Below are 23845 nucleotides of genomic sequence, written 5' to 3'. Positions count from 1 at the left end.
CAGAGCAGACCAACTGAACCGGGGGCAGGGCGATCGGGCGATCGCACCACAGCGGGTCGGCTCCCTGGCAGGAGCAGACCAGCTGGACTGCGGACAGGGCAAGCAGGCGATTGCACTGCAGCCAAGTGGCCACTGCACTGGCGCAAGGCTGGGGGGCAGGGTTGAGGGAGCCCAGAGGCCTTTGGGAGGCCTTTGGGACCTGTGGAGGTTGCGAGGAATGGTAAGGGAGGCAGAAGAGGAGAAGAGAAAACAAATGCCCCAAGTGACCCTGTGGGAGTCATGTGGGGGTTGGGTGGAAAAACTGCCCCACACACTTCCGGGAAGGATGAGGGGCGTGGCTGGGCCTCGGCATGACGTGTGCTCACTGTCCGGGCCAAAGCCTGCCCCGGCGGAGTGCGCATGTTGTGCCAAGGCCCAGCCATGCCCATCCTCCTTCCCAGAAGTGGCTGGACCTTGCCCCACCCCCACCCCTGTGGCACCCCACCCCACCCCACCCGCCCTCCCAACTTACCTAAGTTCAGCTGGCTGCTTTTTGCAACATGGTGGGAAAAGAAGCCTGGTGGGAACTACACTTCCCAGGAGATCTCGTGTGTCCTGGGGGGGGGGGGGGCGCCATTTTGCCTCAGAAATCATTCCCCCCCCATGCCACTGTATGCTCTTGTTACTTCAAGCTGGATTAATGTCTCATGCTATACATTGAGTTGCTGTTTTTGTGTACAAATACAACCTAGGAACTGCAACTGGTTCAGCGTATGGCAGCCTAATCACTATCAGGAACTAGCTGACCAGAACACAGTCTTCCTTTGTGTGGTATTTGTTATGACCTTTAAAACACTCATGGCCTAGGAATCAAGTATCTAAGGAATGTCCATTCCCTTATGGACCCTAGACTAACACTGATTCTTAGGTTGCCATCTTTTGGCTGTTCCTCCACATAAGAAAGTAAAAAATCTGGTGTGAAAATGTTTTTTAAAAAATGTCTTTTTTACAATGATTATCTTTTTATATCGATATTATGATATAATAAATAACAAACATTGAAATAATAAATCTGAAATTATTCCTTGCCCACCATCTGGCCACAGTTTCCATTTTCTGGCAAAAAGGAAGGAGCGTAATGGTGGGGCACAGACACCTGGAACAATGTGGTTCACTATTTGGAACACTTTCCTGATTCCCAATGGTCACTTTTTTGTGCTCTGTGATACACTGACTGTTTTGTGCCTCATTTGTCCCAGCACATAACATTCATCAGGAAGAGGGGTTCAGGGTCAGTAAACAGATGGTGGAAAAATGATCTAGCAAAATGAGGAGGAAGCAGGAAGCAGTCAGTCACAACAGAGCCCTTTGGGGATCGGGCGGTATAGAAATTGAATTAATAACAACAACAACAACAACAACAACAACAACAACAACAACAACAACAACAACAACAACAACAGGAAGGGGGGATGGGAGTGTTGGATGTAGCAATTTCTAATGTCCAAAGGCACTGAGATGAAGACTTAGCAGGGGCAGGCAAGTGGTCAGCTAGAGAGGGCTGTAAAGTTAGTGACCCTTCCATCCTTTTGTGTCACCTATTGTCTGTCCTTGGACTGATACTCTCAGGTCTAATATCCTTCTTCCTCTCAGAAGTTGGTTGCAGAGACTCTTCCTAGCTAGCAAGACAGCAGCATGCTACCTTTTCCTTTTTCCTATCCTAAATGTAGTTCCTAATAAACATTTACCTTTTACTCTTTTAATCAGTCTGTCAGCCACTTCACTGTGTAGTAAACTCTAACACGGGGGAGATGTGTAAAGCAGCATGAGGGACTGGGAGGGGTGAAGTAGGTTGGTGGTGGTGGTATTGGAAGAGGAAATGTCCAGGGCAAAGCCATGCTCACTGGCAAATCTTGCCCACTTTGGTGGCAAAGAAAATTAAAATCATGCTTAAAGTGGTATTGCTTGGCTCAGGGAGAATGGAAATTGAAAGTGAGGCTCAGACAAATACAAGAAATCTTGCCCCGATGGACAATCACCCCTGCCTCTCAGCAGATTCCTTGTGCATAACTGGCCATAAATTATCATCTGGCCTCTAATCTGCCTTTACTGGACAAAATGATTGAGAAGGAAGTAGTAGATGAACTTCAGGTTTTCCAGGTTAACTCATCTGCTTAAGGTCTTTTTCAGTCTGGCTGTAGCTGGCCTATGGAAGAGAGACAGCTGTTAGTTTTAGCTGATAACTTCCATCTGAATGTAAACAAAGGCCATGCTTCTTTGTTGCTCTTACTAGACTTTTCTGCAGGCTTGGATACCCTAGATCATATTATCTTGTTGGGGACTTGGAGGCAAAGATAGGTATCAGGGGATGTGCATGGAACTAGTTCAAAATATTCCTCACAGATTGCTAATGGAAACCAATTATCATCAGTGTGGGTCCTCACCTGTGGGGTTCTATAGGGTGCAATTCTATCTCCCATGTTTTTCAATCTTGATGTAAAATCCTTAGGACAAATCATTAGTTGCTTTGGGATTGACTGTCATCAATATGTGGATGATACCCAGTTGTATATATCTTTATTCAGTTCTCCTGGTGAGGCAATAGAGGTCCTAAATTGCTGCCTGGCTGCTGTTGTAAATTGGCTAAGATTGAACAAATTGAAACTGAACCCTGAAAAGACAGAAGTAATGCTAGACCAAATGTTATTGCTGGAGAAGCAAGTTAATGCAGCTGCAAAAAAAAAAACCCTCCCAACTCAGCTTAGCCTGAAAGGTGGCCTTTAACTTTGATGCGACTGATCTGGCCACCTGGATCCATGTCACAGTGAGACTGAGATTACACTACTGTAATGTACTATACACTGGTCTCCCCCCAAAACGAGTTCAGAATGCCTACTGATGCAGAATGTCACGACTCAGTTATTATTGGAGCTAGAGGGAACATGCATGTTACTTCCATTCTAGTCACTCCACTGACTACCCACCAGTTACCAGGCTCAATAGATACAACAGATATATCTGAGGTATCGTTTATCCCATACAAAGCCCTTTACAACCTTGAACCTTCATATCTGTTTTCCCTCCTACTCTTTGCTATGGCAGCTTTGTTCACTTGAGTAACATCTTCTGCAGGTGCCATCTTGCAAATGAATAAAATCAACAACTACCCTTACAGGTGCCTTCTCAGTTGTGGCTTCCACCTTGCGGAATGGGCCTGCCTGAAGAGGTCAGGAAGGCTCCCGTTCTCTTGACTTTCCACAAACTATGTAAGACTGAATTTTTCAAGAGGGTTTTTCTATGCAGGCAATAGAGTTGCACTGTACTAAATGATTCACAAAGATACTTAGATAGTTTATAAGGGACTGTGGTCTATGCTTCAGTGTTCAGCTGGCTGAAACTAGAATCCTGTATGTAATGTCTGAATCTTTGCCTTAGTTCAGATTTCTGACTGGTTCTGCCACCACAATCCTATTGTATTGTTTATTGAATGTCTCACACTATGTAATCTGCTTTTAGTCCAAGTGAGCAAGGCGTGGCATAGTGAGGGGGCAAGGGGGGGACTGAAACACTGGATGCCACTTCCTTAGGGGCACATTGCAGAGGTGCTCTCCCCTTGCAACTGCACCCCAGTTGGAATTCAGGGCAAGAGTGCAGTTGAAGACCAGTGGGGCACACCCCACATCCAATCTCCATGTAAAGTTTGGGAGTGAGGTCACCTTACCAGAGGTGAGGTGTATATGTATAAAGCTAAAGCCTGTCAGCCTCTGGTGCTCAGTCTGATCCTGGCCTTAGAGAGTCTTGGATAGAGCTTTAAACTGCTGGAAGCCTGCAGGTTAAAGCTGGACCTGGGCAAGCTGAGGCCAGCATAAAATTGGCCACCCTTGCCCTGATCCCCCTCATGGAAATTTGGGGTGGGGCTAGTCAGCTGTTCCCACATGGAGATGTGGGGCAGGGTGCAGCTGATGGGGGGGGCCGCAATGCCCAGGGTTAGCCTCGGGTTCTGTTTTATATAGTTATGCTTTGGAAAAAGGTGGACTATGAATAATGTAAATAAAAATAAAACCCTTCTATGGGGAACTTCTGCAGTCATGAAGGGACTGATCTCTTATTTGGAACTACTCTCCTGGAAATCCAGTGGTGATCAGGGTGAGGCTGAAGCAAGTTCTTTCATTGTTACTGCTGGTACTACAGAGGTTGCTTGGCTACGACCTGAGCACTGCTGATCATGAAAAAGGTTTAAATTTCTCAAACAAGTTTACTCCTTTTGTTATTGTTGCTAGAAGATGATGAAGAAGAGTTTGGATTTATATCCAACTTTTCTCAACTGTAAGGAGTCTCAAAGCAACTTACAAATTCCTTCCCTTCCTTACCCCACCACAGACACCTTTTGAGGTAACTTGGGCTAAGAGAGATGTGAGAATACTGATCAGCCCAAAGTCACCTGGTAGGCTTCATGTGAAGGAATGGAGAAACAAACCTGATCCACCAGATTAGAGTCCACCACTTTTAACCACCATACCATGCTGCCTCTCCATGTGGCTATGGCCTAGGCATGAGCTAACTGGACTCTGTGTCAATCAATCAATGTTTATTAGCCACAGGCCATACACATATAAACAGATACTTCAACCATAGCCCCACTCCCCACAGTTTACAAAAATATAAAACACATTGTGAGGATTTTCTCAAGCTTCTCGGCCTATCGGCTAAGATCAAGTGTAGTATCTGTTCTTATCAGTTTAATATCTGATATGTTCTCTATTTGAGGACTCTGTGTCACTACTAACACCACAGGGGCCTCTAGGTACAGTTTGCCATTTTAATGTCCCAAACTAGATCTTGCAACACAAGGGCACAAGAAAGCACAGCAGAAGCAGGCAATTGTGATGGGACTGCTGCTTCCTATTTCTGCTTCTCTCATTGCCTGTGCCCTATCAGTTTCAACTCATCCTCACAACCAAACATGGACCAAGTGCAATTTCTTACTATTATTATGCATTATTAAAATGTTGATGCATGGTCACAAGGTGGCAATTTCCATTTTTATGCACAGGTAATTGAGTATGAAAGCCACAAAATCACCCATGAGTCAGGTCACTTTGCAACCTTGCCATTTCAGAGACTATGTGTTCACAGTAGACTTTGGGCCTGTCATCATGGCTTCTAGCTGCTCAGCATTAGTGAAATTTCCAAGGGATTTGAGTAAGTTAGGAATAGTTCTTACATGATCGTGAAAGACATCATTCAGAGAAGCAGTCCATTTTCAAATGGAGAAAATGTCATTTGGATATCTGAATAAATTTTTAAAAAATGAAAATAGAAAGTTATTGAGTCATAAATATTTTCCCATATATTGCTGGAAAAGCCTTTCAGAAGAGAAAGTGTAGTGTTATTAAAGATTATTGAACTGTATGGATGCCAGGAAAAAATATCCATTTTATTCTAGGTGAAAAGACAAAACCTGGATTTAGTTGAATAGATCTGAAAAAAGCTGTGCCAGTAAGAACAAATATTCTTCCAAGTGAAAAGAAAATATTATTAAAGTGATATGAATATTATTATACCTGGGTTTTTTAAATCTCCAAAGCACTTTGTCTTATGGAAATAAGAAGCTGGCAATTTGCATATATTTTAAATGCCTTGAAGCTGATGTTGAAAGTTCACAGTTTTATTTCAACAAGAACAGAAATATGACAATTTTATCTGGATAATCTTTGCCCTCTCTTTGTCCTCTTAGATGGTAGGGATATGAGGATTCCAGGAGTCTGAGAGAAAGAAAAGAGACAAGGACCTACATGTTCCACTGAAATGCCTAAGCTCTGAATGGTTTACTCATCTGGAGCTTTGAAACGGTACGGAATAGCTACAGATTTTTGAGAGTAGTATTATGTATTTCTCCTGAACAAGTGCAATTCTGTTTCCTTTACTGGTTTTGTTCGATTTTCTGTTATCTGTGAAAATACAGATCAAGATGTGAAGCGGGTTGTTGTCAAAGTAGAGCAAACAACTTTATCCTGTGAAAATTTTCATTCCATCCCCAGTTAGTCCTACTAGGGTTGTCCCTTTGTGCACTTTGGTGCAGCTTCCCTCTGGGGCAGTTCCATCACTCAATCATAGGGCCAAACAACATGAGCCATCTTTAACAGACCAGGTTTGGATCTCCCAGGTCCAGATTGCTTTCCACATAGCTCCACAGAGCCTGCAGGGACAGTCCATTTAAAACACCTGAGTGGGGGTAGGGGGGATGATTCAATCCTGGACCATAGTACAGGGAGAAGGGGCTCTTGCCTTCCCCCTATGCTGTTTTCCCATGCCAAAATGTCCTTGGTGGGTAAAATGGTGAAAGTTCCACAACTGTAACCCCAGCCCTTAAATTTGGCACAAAAAGCAGCCATGGGTGATGGGAGTGCAGAGGCGTAGCTATGGAAAATGGAGCCCATGGGAAAATCTGAGTTTTCCAGCACCCCCACCCTCCATGGGAGGCTGCCCTCCCCCATCACAACCAAACCAAACCAGGCCAGGCAGGCCCTGAAGCCCACAACAAGACTGAGGCAAGACCGGCAGGCTCAGGTCGAGCTGGGCAACTCAGAGGCACATGTGACCACTCACCCGGCCTGTGGATCCGCCTCCATGTGGGCTGGTGTCCCCTGCTCCTGGCAAGGTGGAGGGCCACCTATGAGCAGATCCAGTGGCCTCCCAGCTGCCAGCTCAGTCCAACCTCCCTTGAGCCCTCCGGCCTTGCCTCAGCCTTGGCATGGGCCTTGGTGCTGTTGGGCTGGCTGCCTTGGCAGGCCTGTCCCCCAGGATGGAGTCCGAGTGGGGTGCATCGCCTGCTCCCATGTGACCAGAATGGTGACTGCCCAGGGCATATGTCCCCATAAGTCCCTGTGGCAGTTCTGCCCCTGTAGTGGTGGTGGTGGAATGGAACCATGAGGTTGTGCAAGGTGAAGGGTTTAGCTCTCCTGACTATTTTGAAAGAGAAAAAACAAGCTGAATGTATTATGCCTGTGATTTCTTCTTGCTAGAGTTTAAAGCAACTAGAGGGAGGCATTTTCAACCAGGGAAACAATGTAGGGAGGTGGTAGTAGAGCTAATAGTTTCCTTTTCAGCAGTGTAGGCTGAGAATTCTAACCTTGTGCAGTGTGGTCCAAAACAACCTAGTTGGAAGAGGAAATTATAAACAGTAATGTTGGGGAATACCTTGTATAGCCAATGAGACATGGTGCTAAAGAATTCAACAAGACTGTGAATTTACTAGCATCGTATGTTTCCATTAGACCTAGGTTCAAGGGATAATTTCTCTGATCCTGTTGGAAAATCACTGCATTCTCCTTCTGCTCGCATTCCCATTTTACTGTGTATAATTTCATGAGTGATACAAGAAAAAATGGCAGTAATGATAGTAATGGGCAATGAAATGCCATTAAAAGACCACTTCATTCTATTGGACTTACTGCCTAGACTTGGTCCCACTGATTTCACCAGGTCCTAATAAGATGTATCTATTTGACACCCTGTCCTAGTGCTTGGGTGTTGATTGTTTGTCAATAATCTTAGTCCAAAAGACTACCTGTTTAGCCTCTCTCTGTGTGATTTTCTTAGAAATATTACAATCAATTGTCAAGGGATCTATGTGCCGCCACATAAATGAAGCATGTCTGCATTTTCTCCATTGTTTCCCATTAAAGGGATTACTACTAATTATTGTAGTTGACATTGGAGGGATGCCACTTTAACTTTGATAGACATTCAAAGCAATAAACTATTGTTGTTAAAGTGGGTGAGTTGAGACTGGATTTCTGTGTTGTCTTGGCTCCTCACAGTCACCTATTTGTGTTTCTATTGACTTTAGAAGGAATCAAATACATTATTTTACAAACTCCAAAAGCCTTCAAGACACAATAATGAATGGATCATTGACTACACCACAGTCAATAGACTATTATAATTTCCCTAATACAGCACTTTTGAGGAATTTTCGTTTGTTTGAAAGATTACACTTATAAAACAACTAGCAAAGACTCTGTAAGTCTAGTGAACTGAATTTGTTTTCTTCCATAGAATCCTCCCATCAGTCTCTGACATACATAACTGTTCCACCTCTCTGGATGCCCTGGGCTTATCAGCTTGGTTTTGATTACATGTCTTGATGTTATGGTGAATTCAATTGACTGGGATTGTCAACTTGTATTATAGTATTATTACTTTCTATTTTGCATTCAGGAGTAATTTTAAACTTTTTAAAATCAATATGTTTTACAGAGAGTCGCTGTGGTATAGTATTTGGAGTGTCAGTATTTGGAGTGTCAGACTAGGATCTGTGATACCCAATGTCAAATTTTGTGAGGAGAGAAAATAACTCTGTGGATCTGAGCACTCAGAAACAATAGAACATGTGTTTTTCCATTGTCAGCATTACAAAAATGTATGTTATTAGATTTATTTCACCCACTGCTAAATAGATTTCCAGGTCACGCAGAACAATGTTATATTTCTTTGCTGCTTACAATTACCAATCCTGACATGACATACAATGCTACCATGTTTTGTGTAGCAGCTTCTACTATATGTTGCAGGATGGTCTGTGTTAAAAAGCAGGTGTAATGATCTGATAGTTATAGTCTTTTATGTACCAATTGTATTGCTCCCTTACGCCTATCTCCCCCTTATAGTTTTTATAGTCCTTTTTAAAACACTTTTGCTGCTTTTTAATACTTATGCTTTTATTGTTTTGTTTGCATTCGTTTGTTTCCAATTTCTTATGAACAGTAGATTCTTTTAGATATATGTTTACAATTTTAAAATATTTAATCCTTTTAGTTATATTTTATTTACCGTATGCGAGTCTGTGCTGGTCTATGACCAAAATAAAGATTGATTGATTGATTGATTGATTGATTGATTGACTGATTGACTGATTGATTGATTGATTGATTGATTGATTGATTGATTGATTGATTGATTGATTGATTGAAGGCACTGATAAGTTCAATGAAACAAAATTCAGTTCTGAGAAGCTGGCTCAGTGAAAGATTAATTTTGTTCTTATTAGATTAATTATCTCCACTCCAAGGGTTAGATGCAATATGAAGTGCCATTTGGCAACTGAGTAAATGGCACGCTGAATCAACTGCTCTATGTTTGTCATCCATATTCCTATGAGACTCAAAGAAGAGCTACCACAATTTCTCCTGTAAGCAAGCAGTGGTCACTAATAAGCTCCAAATAAGAGCTCTTTTGCAAATCAAAGTTTGGCCTCCAGTTCTCAGAAGAAAACCTTTCTGAATTTTCAACAGGGATAGAGGAAGTTACTGGCAATTTAAAAGATCAGTGCTCTTTAAGGAGTCAAGGAGTGTTTCCCCACTTACTCATAGCCCGCTATGCCGTGCGCTACTCTCAGCGTGCGTCATTTCTGGAGCATGCCCGGGCTTCCCCATCAAAAGGCGCCATTTTGAAGAGCACCAGGAATGTCGCGCGCTGAGGAGGCGCGACAGCAGCAGCGTTGGGGCGGCTGTGTTGTCACCACCCCTGTAGTGGGGAGTGCTGGGGGACCCCGCGCTACTTGGCTACAGTAGCACAGGGCAGAAGGTAAGTGGGAAAACGCCCCTTATTGCAGGATAAGCAGTTAGATATACACTTCAGAATTGCAGGCTCAGCTACCAAAGCTTCAGGAACCTCAGAAATATTATTTTTGGATGTAGGAGTAAAAGCATAAGGTACACTTACTGGGTCTTTCAAAAGAAGGCAGTTACCCATAAGAGGCTGCTTTGCAAGATTTGATGGGGAACAATGTCCAGATTCCAGAGCTATTTCTTGCATGCTTCTTTTCCCTCCTCATTGCTAACAAATCCACTTAAATAGCTTCTGCGCTAAAGCACCTTTGGTGTTCTTAGGCAGGCAGCAGGCTAAATATAAAACAAAGAAATATTTTTCACTCTCACTCTCGAAATCAGATAAGATGAGTTGGAGGTCAGAAGCAGTTAAAAAGAAAACAATTAAAACGTCAAACTTGGAATGACACCCTAAAAGACTTTTCGTTATTTGCTCTTTGCTAAAGTCAAGACAGAGCAACAGTTAAAAGGAGAATAAAATAGCTAAAACTCCACAGTAGATAAGCAGCAGCCAGTCCAATGTCATAATGCAGGTTGGTTTTGGATTTTTTGTTTGTTTGTTTCCTTAACAGTTAAATTTACCTCCCAACTGTACTGGGCTACATCCAAACTATGCTTGGATTCAAAGTTGCCCTTTCATGAGCAGAAGGAGTCTCCCAATGAGCAAGTGTCTACTTCTGGTCTCTGAAACACACCATCTGCTCATACAAGGGCACCTTTGGTTGCAACCAATTATATTAGTTTCCCATTTATATGAAGTGTTTTCAATGACAGTGAGACCAATCAAAACTGTATTTTTAAATTTCTATTTCATTCTTCAAGGCCAGTGTTTCCCAACCTGGGAATGGGTTGCCAAGAGGTACACAAGTGAAAAAAACATTTGGAACCACTGTCTAGGCAATATACTGGAACTTATTTATAATCAAAATGCTCAAGTTTGCGGCTTGATTACTATGCACCTTTCATTATTGGCAACCACAATTAATTGTGTTTGCAGTTAATGATGAATAAAAATGCTATCCTAGGCATAATTGCACTCTTCTAAGTCACTGTAGTCAATGGGCTTAGGAGTGTGTAACTGCTTAGCAAGGTACTGTTTGTTTCCTTAAACAGACTTTTTCTGTAAAAACAAAGTTGGAAAGAAAGATGCAGTGTGGAACCACCACATTTTATTTATTCAATTTTCAGGTTATGAAAAAAAATAATGCCCTCAGAACAGGCTTGTATTTGAAATAAGAGGAGTTTAGATAACTAATCAAGCAAATAATGAAAGGGATTACCCATAAATCTTGACCTCAAGTAAGTGACAAAGGACATTAATCAAAAGAAGAAAGAGGGACAGTAACAACAACGGATGAGTTTAAGAAATGCCACATTGTACATCACAGGTAAAAAACAGAAACAAAGTGACCCTGTTTAGGGGAGAGAGATGAGTCCTACAATAAACAGCACAAGTACTGGAGAGAGCATATCTATCCTGAGACAAACTGCAGGGATAAAGCCAAGGATGGATATTGGCATTGTGAAGATGGTGGACAGGAAGTAGAACTCCATTAGTGGGCAGTGGTAGAAGTTCCCTTAGTCCCTTGCTGTTGATGAATAACATTGATATGCAACGGACTGCAGCAGGGTCTTAGCTATAGAGCAACGGGACTGTTGCCATGGGTCCCACATCTGGACAAGTAGAGGTACACCAATCTAAACCAATTGTAGTGTTTTTGATGAAAAATTATGTGAAGATATTTGCAAACTCAGTGAGAATTTGAAAATCTGCATTCCCAATCAATAAATGACATTTGCTGTGAATAATGACTAATATAATACAAAGGGACATAAATAGACTAAAGAGCCCCTTTTTGATACAAGTAATTTTAAAGAAACCAAAATGACAAAATATATTAATTTTCTAGACAACCCTCAGTACAGGAGAAGTTTTATGTTGATAAGACATAAAGCTTTACCAATGCTAGTTTTAACTGGTGAATATCTTTAAAAAGCCCCCGAGGATTGTATATGCTTGTGCAACAAGGGCTCATTAGAAACTATTGAGCACCTTATTTTTGACTGTAAGTTGTTAGATACAGAAAGGGATAATTTTATTAACCCAATATTGATGAAATATCCTGGAGGAGAAAAGAAAACTCTGATCTCAATTTTGGTCAATGGAACAGACAAAGAAATAACGGCAAATGTAGCCAAGTTTGCTTGGAGGTACTGTAAAAGGGGGGAAAATAAAAGTTATAAAAAGGATTAAATTTTATAGTTTTTATTTAGTTTGTATTTTATTGCCATTGATTTAACTTGCAACTCACAATTTGTGAATTTTAGATTAACAGAAAACTATTTTTCTAGTACTATTTTTAACAATATTTGTATTTTAACATCAAAAGTGTGTTTATTGTATATGCTGTGTGCAACATATCAAACATATGCTGGTCTCTGACTGTAGTCTAAATAAATATACATATATACATATATATAATACAAAGGAAAAGGGAACACTAGCTGGGCAAGGAGGAATAAGAAAGATCTTGCCATCAGGAAATTAGCAGCCACTGAGATCCATTTGGGCTATGATTTGTCTTCCTTTACCTGCAAGTACTTAAACCTGGGTGTGGCCAGAGGTGCAAGCTGAAAGGTACTTTCAGTGCAGCCAGGGACTTGTTTTAGTTAGCTTTGTCAAGCAGAACCAGATTCACAGGCTTCTTTTGTTTGTTTTTGTTGTTTTATTGCACTGAACCATCCAATTTTATTACAATAATCCCTTGAGGTAGGTTTTATGGACCTTCATGTGGAGAAAAAATGCAGGCAATTCATGGTGCAATCTGGGGGTAGGGGAGAGTCATGGAAGTGGCACAAGGGCACACAACAGTGAGAGGTCCTTATCCTGGCACAAGGAGCAAATAGGAGCAAATACACTGGCAGGAGGGGCACTAATGCTGGTGGCAGGGCAATGCAAGGCTCCCCAATACCTGAATACAAAAGCTGCCACTTCACTGGTGATTCTCTGCCACAGAAGCCCATGCCAGCACTGGTGGGGGCATTCTGGGGACATTCCTGGGGGTACAGGCAACTTTGTTACCTTCCTGTGGCCTTTTGGTCCAAGAATGCCCCCATTGGCTGTCATAGACTTATGCCTGCTAAAAGCATGGTGCAGCCCATTGGACTGCATACACAGTTTCATGGCGACTGGTGATTTCTGCTTTTTACCATGCTTCCCATGCATGAAACCCCTTTTGAGCAGTGTGGCTGCACTTCAGCTGTGCTATCTTCATCTGCTGCAGTGAGGTTCACAAGGAAAAAATGTACATAGAAATACATTGGTGGACACCATTGTCCCACACTGAAGATCACAGATTTATATATATGTTGGCATATCAGATTTATATGTGTTGGCATACCTGCACTTCAGGGGTGGGCGGTCTATTAAATTTAATAACAATATACATAATTATGAACTATTTTTCCACAAAATCCCAGTTCATTTCAACCAAAGGAAAACACATACCAGATATGTTACCAATAGGTTACTTTTAGTGTTTTTAATCATGGCAGGACTTTGTTTATGACACATTGCCCAACTCAAGTTAACTTCTGCACTGACTATAGCATCGTTTGACTGTCTGTCCTTTTCCTAGCAGGCTTCTGAGTGAGTATGTTCTCAGAACACACAAAAAAGATTTAGTGAACAGCATACCTACCATATATGCCCTTGATGAAAAACTCCTTGAGGTGGTGCAATCCATCTCTCGGCTTCACTGCTATCTTCCTCTGAAGTGCCTATTTCTTACTGGTACAAGAAGTAACTCAAGCAACTTTGTTTTGGTGAGAGATAAAGGGCCCTTCAAAACAAAGCTCTGTATTTGGCATTGACAAGGCCATCATTGGCCTCACTTGTCACTTACAAGTTCCTAGCCTGAACCCAAAACAGTACAACAGTTAGGGACCGGGGTGCGTTACAGCTTCTGCTATGCTAGTGGTGGACCTTTGTTCCACAAGGAGGGCAAATATACGACGTATTAAAACTCAATTGCCTCCATGCAGTTAGACTAGTTCTGTAGAAACTCTGCTATAGACCATAAGTCCCATGTTATCAGGATACTTGCTTAATATATGGCAACTGTATCCTTTCTCAGCCACTGGCTAAAATAGTTAGAATTATTCAGCCAATGAGCTCATTTTCCAACCTACATCATTGCCAGCTCGAAATGTTGAGGTTGCCTTCTGTGCTCTGTGAATTCCTTTACCAATCTTCTCCCACCTAGTGTGTGAGACTCGCAGACTGGAGGAGAGACTGATGTGATAAAGCAGCCAGTGGGAGATACAACAGCTGTTGTTCTGCTGTGGAGCTTTGGAAGAGGTAGGCATCATTAGTTGATAAAGGAACCCTATTGTCTCCCAGCATTGCTTTCTCAACAGTTAAAGTGGGAATTGTAATGACTTGCTTCACATGAGTAAATGTGAGAGAAAACACACACAAAAATTAATTCCAAAAAGACAGCTATGTTAATTTATCGTGGCCGAAACAACAAAAGGTCATGTAACACCTTAAATGTAGTGCGACAGAAGATTTTAAGAGCCAGATCCTATTTCGCAGGATGCAAGATGTGTTAACATTCTGTTGTTTTTGCTCATAAATGCCCACACACAGAAACACAGAGCCACAGCTAAGACAGGACCAGCGAATTAACTGTTCAATCTGATTTGCCCTTTGTGCAATTTTTTGAAGTAGTTGGCACCCCTCTTTTCAGTCCCAGCTGTAACTTGCTAGCATCGATGTGACTAATGAGAGCTTTCTTTCAGATGGGGAGAACTTCTGATCGTTTAATAAGAAAATCTGAGATTCAGGTGCTCTTCAAAGGGTATGTGGTCTGATTTACACCATTTATCCTGGCTCAGAGTAAATTTAAAAAGACAGCTAACCTATTTGTGCTTCAGTGATCTTGAAACAAATCCCCCTTCATCTATGAGCAGCACAGGGTGCCTTGAGGAGGTTAAGGATAACCTAAGGAAGTTATTATTTAGTTAAGGAAGGTATTCAGTAGAAGGGGAGGGAAGGTGGCATGGTATAGCTTGATCTCATCAAATAACAGAATCTAAGCAGGATCAGTACTTGGAAAGGTGACCTCCAAGGAAGCCTCTGCAGAAGAAAGCAAGGGCAAACCAAAAGTGTTTAATCACTTACTTTAAAAGCCCGTTGCTGGAGTCATCATAAATTGGCTGCAACTTGGTTGCATAGCTTCTTATTAATCTTGCTAACAATTCCTGTACACTAAAATATTGGCCTTGGTAACAAGGTTAATACTGTTCATCAGGAGGAAATACTGATTTCCTTCATTTTTTTTTTGTAATCCCATCTAGAGATATAGTAGTTCTACTTAACAAGAAAGTCTGTGCATGTGTGAACACACACCAAGTACACACACAAGAAGTATGACAGGGAAGGGTATTTCAAAGTAAGACCAGACATCCAGTGTTCCAAAGCTTAGGTAAGGTTGCAGTACATTGCAATAAAGTCTGGAAGTGTGTCAATTTTTTACATTCATCCCAATGAAAAATAAGCCTAACACAAACAGGAAAATGCAGAAAGCTGTGATGTACTTTTTGTTTTTGTAATTCTGGTCCATTACACACAGCACAAATAAGACATCCTGGGGATATCTTTTAAAAAGCCTCCTCCTAATTTTTTCTTTGGACAGCACGGATAAAAAAGGCATCAGAGGAGAAAGAGGCCCCCCCCCCCCCCGCCTACCTGTTAAAGCTCTCTGGTCATTTTCCTCTGCTGCTGGCGTGCTGCAGAGATTCTCTGTGCACTCAGCTATTTGGAGAAGTTTACCCCAGATGTTTGCTCTGCAGGTGCCTTTTGAGCTGTCTTCGAAGTGCCTTTTGAGCTGTCTTCGAAGCTATGCAGACAACCTATGAAAATCGGCACAGATTCTGAAAACATGTATCATTGAAAATAAAAAAGGGATAAGTATATATTGCCAGAATTGACAGGACAGGACAGGACATGCACTTTTGGGGCTAAAAAGGCACCCAGGATTTGAGCTTGCACAGCAAACATCTGGGATAACCTTCACTAAATAGCTGCGTGCACAGAGAATACCTGCAGCACAAAAATGTAAGGTGCCAGCAGCGGAGGAAACTAACTAGAGAGCTTTAATGGTTGGGTGGGAAAAATAAGATGTCTCCTGAGCTCCACACAGCCAGCAGGATATATCTTGCAGATGACTTCAGAAAAAAACTCCACATTTTAGTGATTTTTAAAAAATGGGAAAAAAAATGACTTGAGCTGAAAAAAGGCATCCTGGGGACATCTGGTGGAAAAAGCTGTGTGGAGTTCCTCCCCTAGAAATCTTTTTTTTCCATCCTCAGGACGTATTATTTGTGCTGTGCAGAATGGGCCAAGTTCTGTCTTCAAAACAAACAAGGGTCCTGCTGGTCTCGTAAGACAGGAGTAGATGGTGGGTGAAGGGACCAGTGAACCAACTGGGTGGGAGGTACAGCAGCTAGAAGCTTGCTTATTGTCTCACAAGGGATACTATTCCCAAGCGAGGAACCAGCAAGCCTCTAAGACACTTCTTTTAACAAATCATCTGGAACGTTTATTACAGCTGTCACAAGGAACTGCATTCTGCAACACAATATAAATGACTATGAAGGAAAGAGTTAATCAGGTGTCTTCATTATATATTTTTGTAAGTATGGAAGTCCTTGGGAGCTAATGCAGTTTTTCCTGATTTGCAGCCAGTGTCATTCTTGTTATATGTGATTGATAGGTCTGCCTGTGCAGATTTGCTGTCTGACACTGATGCTAATAAACAGTTTAAAGACACTAAATGATTTCAGAAGGTTCTGGAAAAACAGCAGAAGTTTTGAAAGGAGGACTCCTTGCATAACTTTTCTTTTTATAGCCCCCTAAGAAAGATTACACCATTTTTGCTGCCTCTTTTTTTTTTTTTTTTGTAGCTCACAAGGACTTGCGGACAGGCTTGAATGAGGTGGCGTGCAGAAAATTGAAGAAAGTCACTAATTAAGCAAATGATGTAAAACTAAGTGTTCCCTCATTAGATGAATCTAATGACAACATCTGGAAGTCAATTAGGTGATTACGCCTCTTGGGTAGGTCTGCACAGAAGGGCAAGAGGCCAGCTCCATCTTTGGCATAGCTTTGTGGGAGTTGTATTATGGATAAACTGCACCTGCCCTTTCTGTCTGCTTCATTTACAGACATGGCAAAAGAACAGACTGAATCAATATTATTTTCAAATGGTGAAGGAGGCAGCAACAGTAGTTTGGTCTGCAATTCAGCACTGGGACTCCTTGTAGTAGAAGAATGTTATACAAGGCCTACAAATTAGTCTTGCATTTAAAATGGTTTGATGAGAGTTATTTTCAACAAAAACGAGGTGAAATATTTTGTGACTTGTGCCTTTCAATACCTGCCTGTTTTATTGAAGTCTTTCAGTCTGAGTGCTTCCCTCGCCAGGTTATTTCTGTAGTTGTCATTGCTTTTCTCTAGTGTGGAATAGGTTTTAAGGCTGTCTTGGGCTTGCATTGACCTAATTCATTATGTTCTTTAACAGAGGTCAAACACATTTCTCCCATAGAAGCCATGAACATCTTTCCACTTAGCTAGTCATGCATTCACAGAACAATGCACTTACCAGTGCCCTACAAGCTTATTGCTAGATGCTGCTTATTAAGGCTACAGAATTGCTGAGTGGGTTTCTCTTTGAAGTTGAGAGACACAGACAGAAAGGAAGCTCAGAGCATGCAGTCACTTTTCTGCATCTGTCCCCTTCCCTGGACCCTTACTCCCTGTCTGATTCCTCCAACCTCTGACTCCTTTCCTTGACCTATTCCCCCCTCCAGAATTCTGTTTTTGTGTGTTACTATAGTTCAAAGAACAGTTCCAGGCCAGGTTTTATTTATGGCTCTGAAGGATTCTGGTATACCTTATTCTCCTTTCTTTATTTCATACTGATTGTTCTGAATAAAACTGTTTGGCTAAAAACAACCTTCATTACACAGTGACAGCATTTCCCAATCTTCTTCCAGTCTTCAAATGCCTTTCACATTTTTATGGGCCTTTCCCCCTCCCCAGCTTTGAAACATGTGTGAAGAAATGTGCTTTGCTAGTATGACTTTCTCACCAAGAAACTTCCAAAGTATAATTGTGAAATTGCCCTTTTTTCACAGATGGATGCTCAAGTACTTTCTGCTTCACCTTTACATACAGATCATTTATGCTAAGCAGCCAATTACTGCTGGTTTGTTGGGTTTAGGTTTTATTCCATCTTATCCACCTCTTTTTGGTATAGTGGTGTTAAGGTATTATCAATAATTTGTATAAGTACTTGGTATGCTTAACTCCATCAATTATAAATGCACTAGTTATCTGATTTCATGGGCAATCAAAGAGATTCCATAAGGCAGCAAGGCATGTAATTAAACTGCACAATTGCCTATAAGCATTTCTAGATATTGAAGCCGGTATAACCAATTAGGCAGTGAATTATTCCAGCAAAGCAAATTAAAATGTATAACTTGATTTGACGAGATACAGCTAAAAAAAAAAAGATTTCAGAACAGAAAATTCTCTCTTACTTCGTAAAATGCTTAAGAGTGTTCTTCACATTATAATATGCCTAAACAGAGATTTCTGTGGGATGTATGAGTTTGCATTACAGCAACCTCATAATGTTTAAATTAAATTAAAGTGCAGTTCTTAGCTCTGCAAATATGTGGATAGGTCAAACAATGTTGGCATAGGCAATGCAATCAGTATACTCATAATAACTAGTTCATAGTCATGAAATGTAAAATCAGCAGGCAGCAATAGACAAAGCTACAGAGAAACAGAATCAAACATCAAAATGACAAAAGCTACTATTTAAAGCAGCAAAGCACAAGAAAACCCCTCAGATTAAAACTACATGTTATGAGAGAAAATATAGCAACTGCCCACTGGTATAAAATAATTTTCAGAAGTTTCAAGAAGGTTACAGAAGAGTAGCCAGACATAACCTGAGGCAGGATGCTTCAAAGTCTGAAGGCCATAATTGTAAAATGATAATTAACATAGCCAGGCTGCAACATAATTTTTTTAAGTCCAGAAAGTAGCAACAAGTTATTAAACCAGTCAACAGAGTCCAACAGTAGCACAAAAGTCAGCAAATTGATTCATGATTGCCCCAAAATACTTTGAGAAATAAAAGCACTGTGCAGCCAATCCATACCCCTGGGTAGTCAGGGGTGGAGTTGCTGTGGCACCACCACACCACCTCCAGAGGGATTTCTGGTGGTGTGTAGAGGGTGACCCTCCCCTCAAAACCCCACCTGCTACCAGAAAAACATCTTTGGGTGACCCCCGTCCCCCCTTCCCCCTTCCCTCCCCCTTCCCCTTCCCTCTACTCTAGTTCCCTGTGCTGAGCTCCCTTACCACCTATGGGACCTCCTCCCCTCCCTTTTGAGAGGGTTTTAATAAGGATTTGTTACGGACAGTGTTTTTATATGCTGATTGTTTTTATGCTGATTGTTCTTTGTAAATGATTTTAATTGTATCTGTTTTAATCTGTTGTTCACTGCCCAGAGCGCTTCGGGGGTAGGGCGGTATAAAAAAACTCAAAAATAAATAAATAAATAATAAGTCCATGTCCCAGGCTGCAGCACAACTGGCTGCAAGCCTGGGATGGAAGCCACCTAACATTGGCTTCCCCCCCACAACCTGCCCCCCACCATGCCAACATCCAATCAGAATGCTAGTGCAGCTCTATGGCTGCCTGGACTTCTGGCTTTTACCACCATGGAGCTAAGTAATGACCAACTATCAGTACCTTTGCTGCTGACACAGGCATGGGTGCTCCTTGCGCTGACAGATAGGGCAACGTTTTAGTATGCCCTCCACCGCTCCCTCAAGACATCCCCCCAGTCTGGATTCTAGATTCAGTCTGGATTCTGGCTTGTTCTACCCAAAATCCAGATGCAAAATTATTGTGAAAATTTTTGAAGTACACACTGAATAATGTAGTTTGCATAATAGCAAAGTCAAATATTAGTTTTTGAAGTCACTCTAGATGGAGTCAAAGTTTCATATCAGAGGCTGGGAGTTTTAATGTAATCTATTGTTCATTATTCCTAATGAACCCCAAGACACCAAAGTCAGATGCTGGTTTTTGAGATCACTGTATGCAAAAAAACTGAACTCCAAGTTTCAAATTAGATATTGAAAGGCTTAGCGACGCCATCCAATATTCTCCCACATTTCCTCTTCCCCATGTTATTCATGTCTTTCATTGTGAGTGCTCCCCAAAGTTCTGGAGTGTATATGCACTTCTAGAATTTGGAGAAAGGGTGTTAAATATCACCACCAAATGGTTGCCACTGAAAGGTTTCAAGCCAAACATCATTGTATGTTAATGAAAGTTGTTTTTGAGTTTATAGTTCCTGCATACCCAAAGGTGTTTCCTTTTGCATTTTTTGAAAGATTTCCTGCTCCAGTGGGGTGAAGAAAATCCAGAAGAGACATTCTGAAGAAGAGGATATAGTGGATACCGAAAAACATTTTGGTTATGACAATGTTGAGGATCCCCGTGTTGCTCAGAGGGAGGGAGTCAAGTCCATTCCTATCCCACTGAAATTGATGGAGTTAGACCAGAGTCACTTTCTTTAAGACTTTATGAGTCACTTGCTGTGTTTTTTTCAACCTACATGTTAAATTGTGTGTGTGTAAAGTGCTCTCAAATCATAACCGACTTACAGTGACCCCAGCAAGGGGATTTCAAGGCAAGTGAGAATCAGAGGTGGGCTGCCATTGCTTTCTTCCACACAACCTTTCTTGCCGGTCTCCCTTAAGAGTACGGTCCCTGCTTAGCTTTCAAGATTTGATGAGGTCAGGCTATACATGCTGCCTCCTCTTCCATGTATTAAATTAATAAGGCACAAATCTGCTGTGCAAAAATGTCCTTCTATTCCATAACCTTCCAAGACAAATTCTTTCAGCAAGAGTGCAATCTTGGGTTTACTTGGCCTTGTTAATATATGAACAACCTCTGCACTACTAGCTGTAGATGTCTCTTAGAAGCAAAACATTCCTAATGAAATGCCGAATTGATCCATTTCATTGAAACTGAAACTGTCTGACTGGTAGAGCCTCCAGTGTGTTGACCTCCTTTCTATTAAAGGTTGCGTAAATCTCAACCATTGTCTAATGCCAATGAAACAGCTTTTATTTGATTTGTACAATAAGCACATTAATTGCAGCACTGAGAGCTGCTTATGGCATATTGATCACAAGGTGACCTTTGGTCATCCTTGTTTTGTGTCTTATCTGAACAGTCAGCTGAAGATGCAAAAAAGAAAGTGGGAATATTTGCTTTGCAAAATCACACTCAGAGCTTAATGAGTACTGTAATAATTGCAAAGCTTGCGCATCCTGGAGCCTGAGGAGCCTGAGGAATCATAGCACAATTTTCTTCAGTACATTTCCACTTTTGTCCACACAGGGAAGTGGTAGATTGGCTGAAAAATTATTGTTAGTAATATTTAACAGGCTCTCTCTGTTTAAATTTAAATTATATCCTGTTCCTCCTCTGAAGAGTGGCTTATATATTGGTCATTATATTTGACAGTGACTATTAGACCTGCTAAATATAGATAACTTCAGAGGAGGAACAGGGTGTGTGTGTATATAAATACATTATTTCAGTTATATCCTGTTCCTCCTCTGGAGAGTGGTTTAACCTGAGTTCAACATGCTTTTCTGTCTAGGTCCATGGTGGCGAACCTTTGGCACTCCAGATGTTATGGACTACAATTCCCATCAGCCCCTTCCAGCATGGCCAATTGGCCAATTGGCCATGCTGGAAGGGGTTGATGGGAATTGTAGTCCATAACATCTGGAGTGCCAAAGGTTCGCCACCACTGGTCTAGGTGGTTTACATGCCTTTTTAGTTTTAGCAGTGTGGCATGGATCCAAATAACTTCAGCAACCAAAAGTCATTCCTGCTCACAGAAGAAGGGTTCTGCAGTTGTAGTCCTCAGACCAAAACCTGAATAGTTTTTGATTATCTCAGGAGAAGCTTTGGAGACAGCACCGGGGGCTTATAGACCCTCCACCACCATAATGGAATTAAATCTCCATCATCTGCCTCCTAACCATTCTCTGGACTAAATATGTGCATTAGTGAATTAATTAAGGCATCTATAGATTACCTGGCTGCGCTTAATACAGTTGTTTGAAAGTTGATGGCTGTATAGGCCCATTATTAAACCCCAGCCTATGGCAGTCAGTATACTGAACAGTACCACTATAATTGCCATGCATACTTATGTGAATATGTATATCAGCATAACTATAATTGCACTTATGTCAATTAAGAAGGGCATCCATATCTGACAACAGATGCAAAAAATATTATCATACAAAGATATGATAAAACCGGCCATGAAAACCCAGACTTAAATATAAATATATGATCAGCTTATTTTTTAAACAATGGAGAGGCCAGCTAAATCATTATAAGATAATTTGTGTGACATGTAAGTACATTTAATAAACTTGAAATACTAGAAATCGTATTCTTATGTTTTGAATCTCTCGCCTTTGTAGTCTATGGTACTTATTCTTTCATTTTTGTAATTTTCATGAAAGACTGTTCAGCGTTGTTGAACTGTTTAAGTGTGACAATGCTTGAATTGTATTCTAAGGCAATGAATGAGAAAGTTTACACTATTTGTTACATCATTATAGTGTGAGTTTGAATGAGCGGGGAGACTCCTACTTTATTTTGTGAAGTGATCTTCACTTTATTTTGGTGTTTGATTTAATGGCACTATTATTAAGGTTGTCATGTGGCCCTAAGCTAACAACCTAGAATTACTAGAAGAAGTAGTCACCCTAGCACAATCAGTTATGATGCAAAACAGACTATTAATGCACTGCCATTGTAATAGTTTTTGATTCTCTCTCCACGTAGGCTGGAGTCACTTGACATTGTGCTTCTCTTCTCTAGAGAATGGTTATCACTTCATCTTCCAGTTCTTTGGGGGTTTGTACTTTCTGTAATTATTCTATGGGGAGTAAAATCATTTTAGGCTTGTTTGTGTTGTGCCAGCTGGATGTTTAGCCCCAACTTTGTTGCTTGTGATACAATTCTCATATGAAATGACAATGCGCAACCAGCAATTAACATTGTTAATCAGGGGTGTACCATAATGAAGCGGCACCTGGCACAAACCCTGGGTGCCACACCAACTGTCCCCACCCCTCAACTACACCCACTCCACTCCACAGCTGTGCCTGAGGACCCCCTTAGTCACTCACCTCACTGCCATGCTGCAGCAGGAGCCTGAAAAAGTGCTGGGATGCACCTGGGCCTTGCGGAAGAGGGGAGCATTGCTATAAGGTCAAGCAAGCAGTGCTTATTGAAAAGATATCATTGACACATAATATAAGAAAAAAGTGGTAATTAAATTTGAACAAGATAACCAGGATTTTATTAGTCACAACTCTCTTGTTCTATTGATTTCAATGACTCTTAAGTGGGATTCACTTCCATTGGATCTGGGCTGTAGAATCTAGCATATATATCCAAGTAATGAGCTTTGGTGGTGTTGTTTTTTGTGGGCAGAGAGGGCTACAGTGCATGAAAAGTATGATATCCAATAATTGAGAAAATCCAGCAGCTGGCAAATCCATTTAGGGCGGACATTTTCTCCCTAAACCATTTACCAGAGATTTTAGTGCACAGCAAACTTCGTAACAGATTGGGTGACATTACTTTGGGGAAATCCATGTTTCTACTGAAACAACAGAGTTATGTGGAACCCTCTTTGCAGATCACTTCCAGCAGTTTTAAAAGCATGTTATCTTTTATTAAAGTCAGATTTTTAGTTGAAGGTGTTTGGACCCACTAAAACAGAACATGAAAACTTAAAAACAAGCATTATCTGTTCACTTTTTGTAGAAGAGAAGAAGAAAGGGTCCTTATTGTGCAGTGTTATAATGGAGACAACTATAGCGAAGGAAATTCAATCACATATGAAAGCAAAATAATTATCGGGATGGGGTGGGGCTGAGCAGATACCTGTAACCCAAATGTAGGAAGTTAAGTTCATTTTGATATCCTGGGAACTCCTTCAGACAAAAAGAAATGGAAGAGTATCCAGTATGTGGGGACTGCAGTTGTTATTGTATTGGGCTACATTTGGGGGTATCAGAATTCAAATCCTATATGACCTTGGGCCAGTCA

The 23845-nt window shown here is 41.2% G+C and overlaps 1 pseudogene; it reads left to right on the top strand.

Annotated features, from left to right (window-relative positions):
- Window positions 1-4665: 4665 nt before the first annotated feature.
- Window positions 4666-4771, top strand: LOC125441379 (annotated as a pseudogene).
- The last annotated feature ends 19074 nt before the right edge of the window (window positions 4772-23845 follow it).

Source organism: Sphaerodactylus townsendi, linkage group LG11 (assembly GCF_021028975.2).
Source record: "Sphaerodactylus townsendi isolate TG3544 linkage group LG11, MPM_Stown_v2.3, whole genome shotgun sequence".
NCBI classification, from domain to species: Eukaryota; Metazoa; Chordata; class Lepidosauria; order Squamata; family Sphaerodactylidae; genus Sphaerodactylus; species Sphaerodactylus townsendi.
The sequence above is the reverse complement of the archived record's forward strand: the minus strand, read 5'-3'. Positions and strand labels throughout refer to the sequence as shown.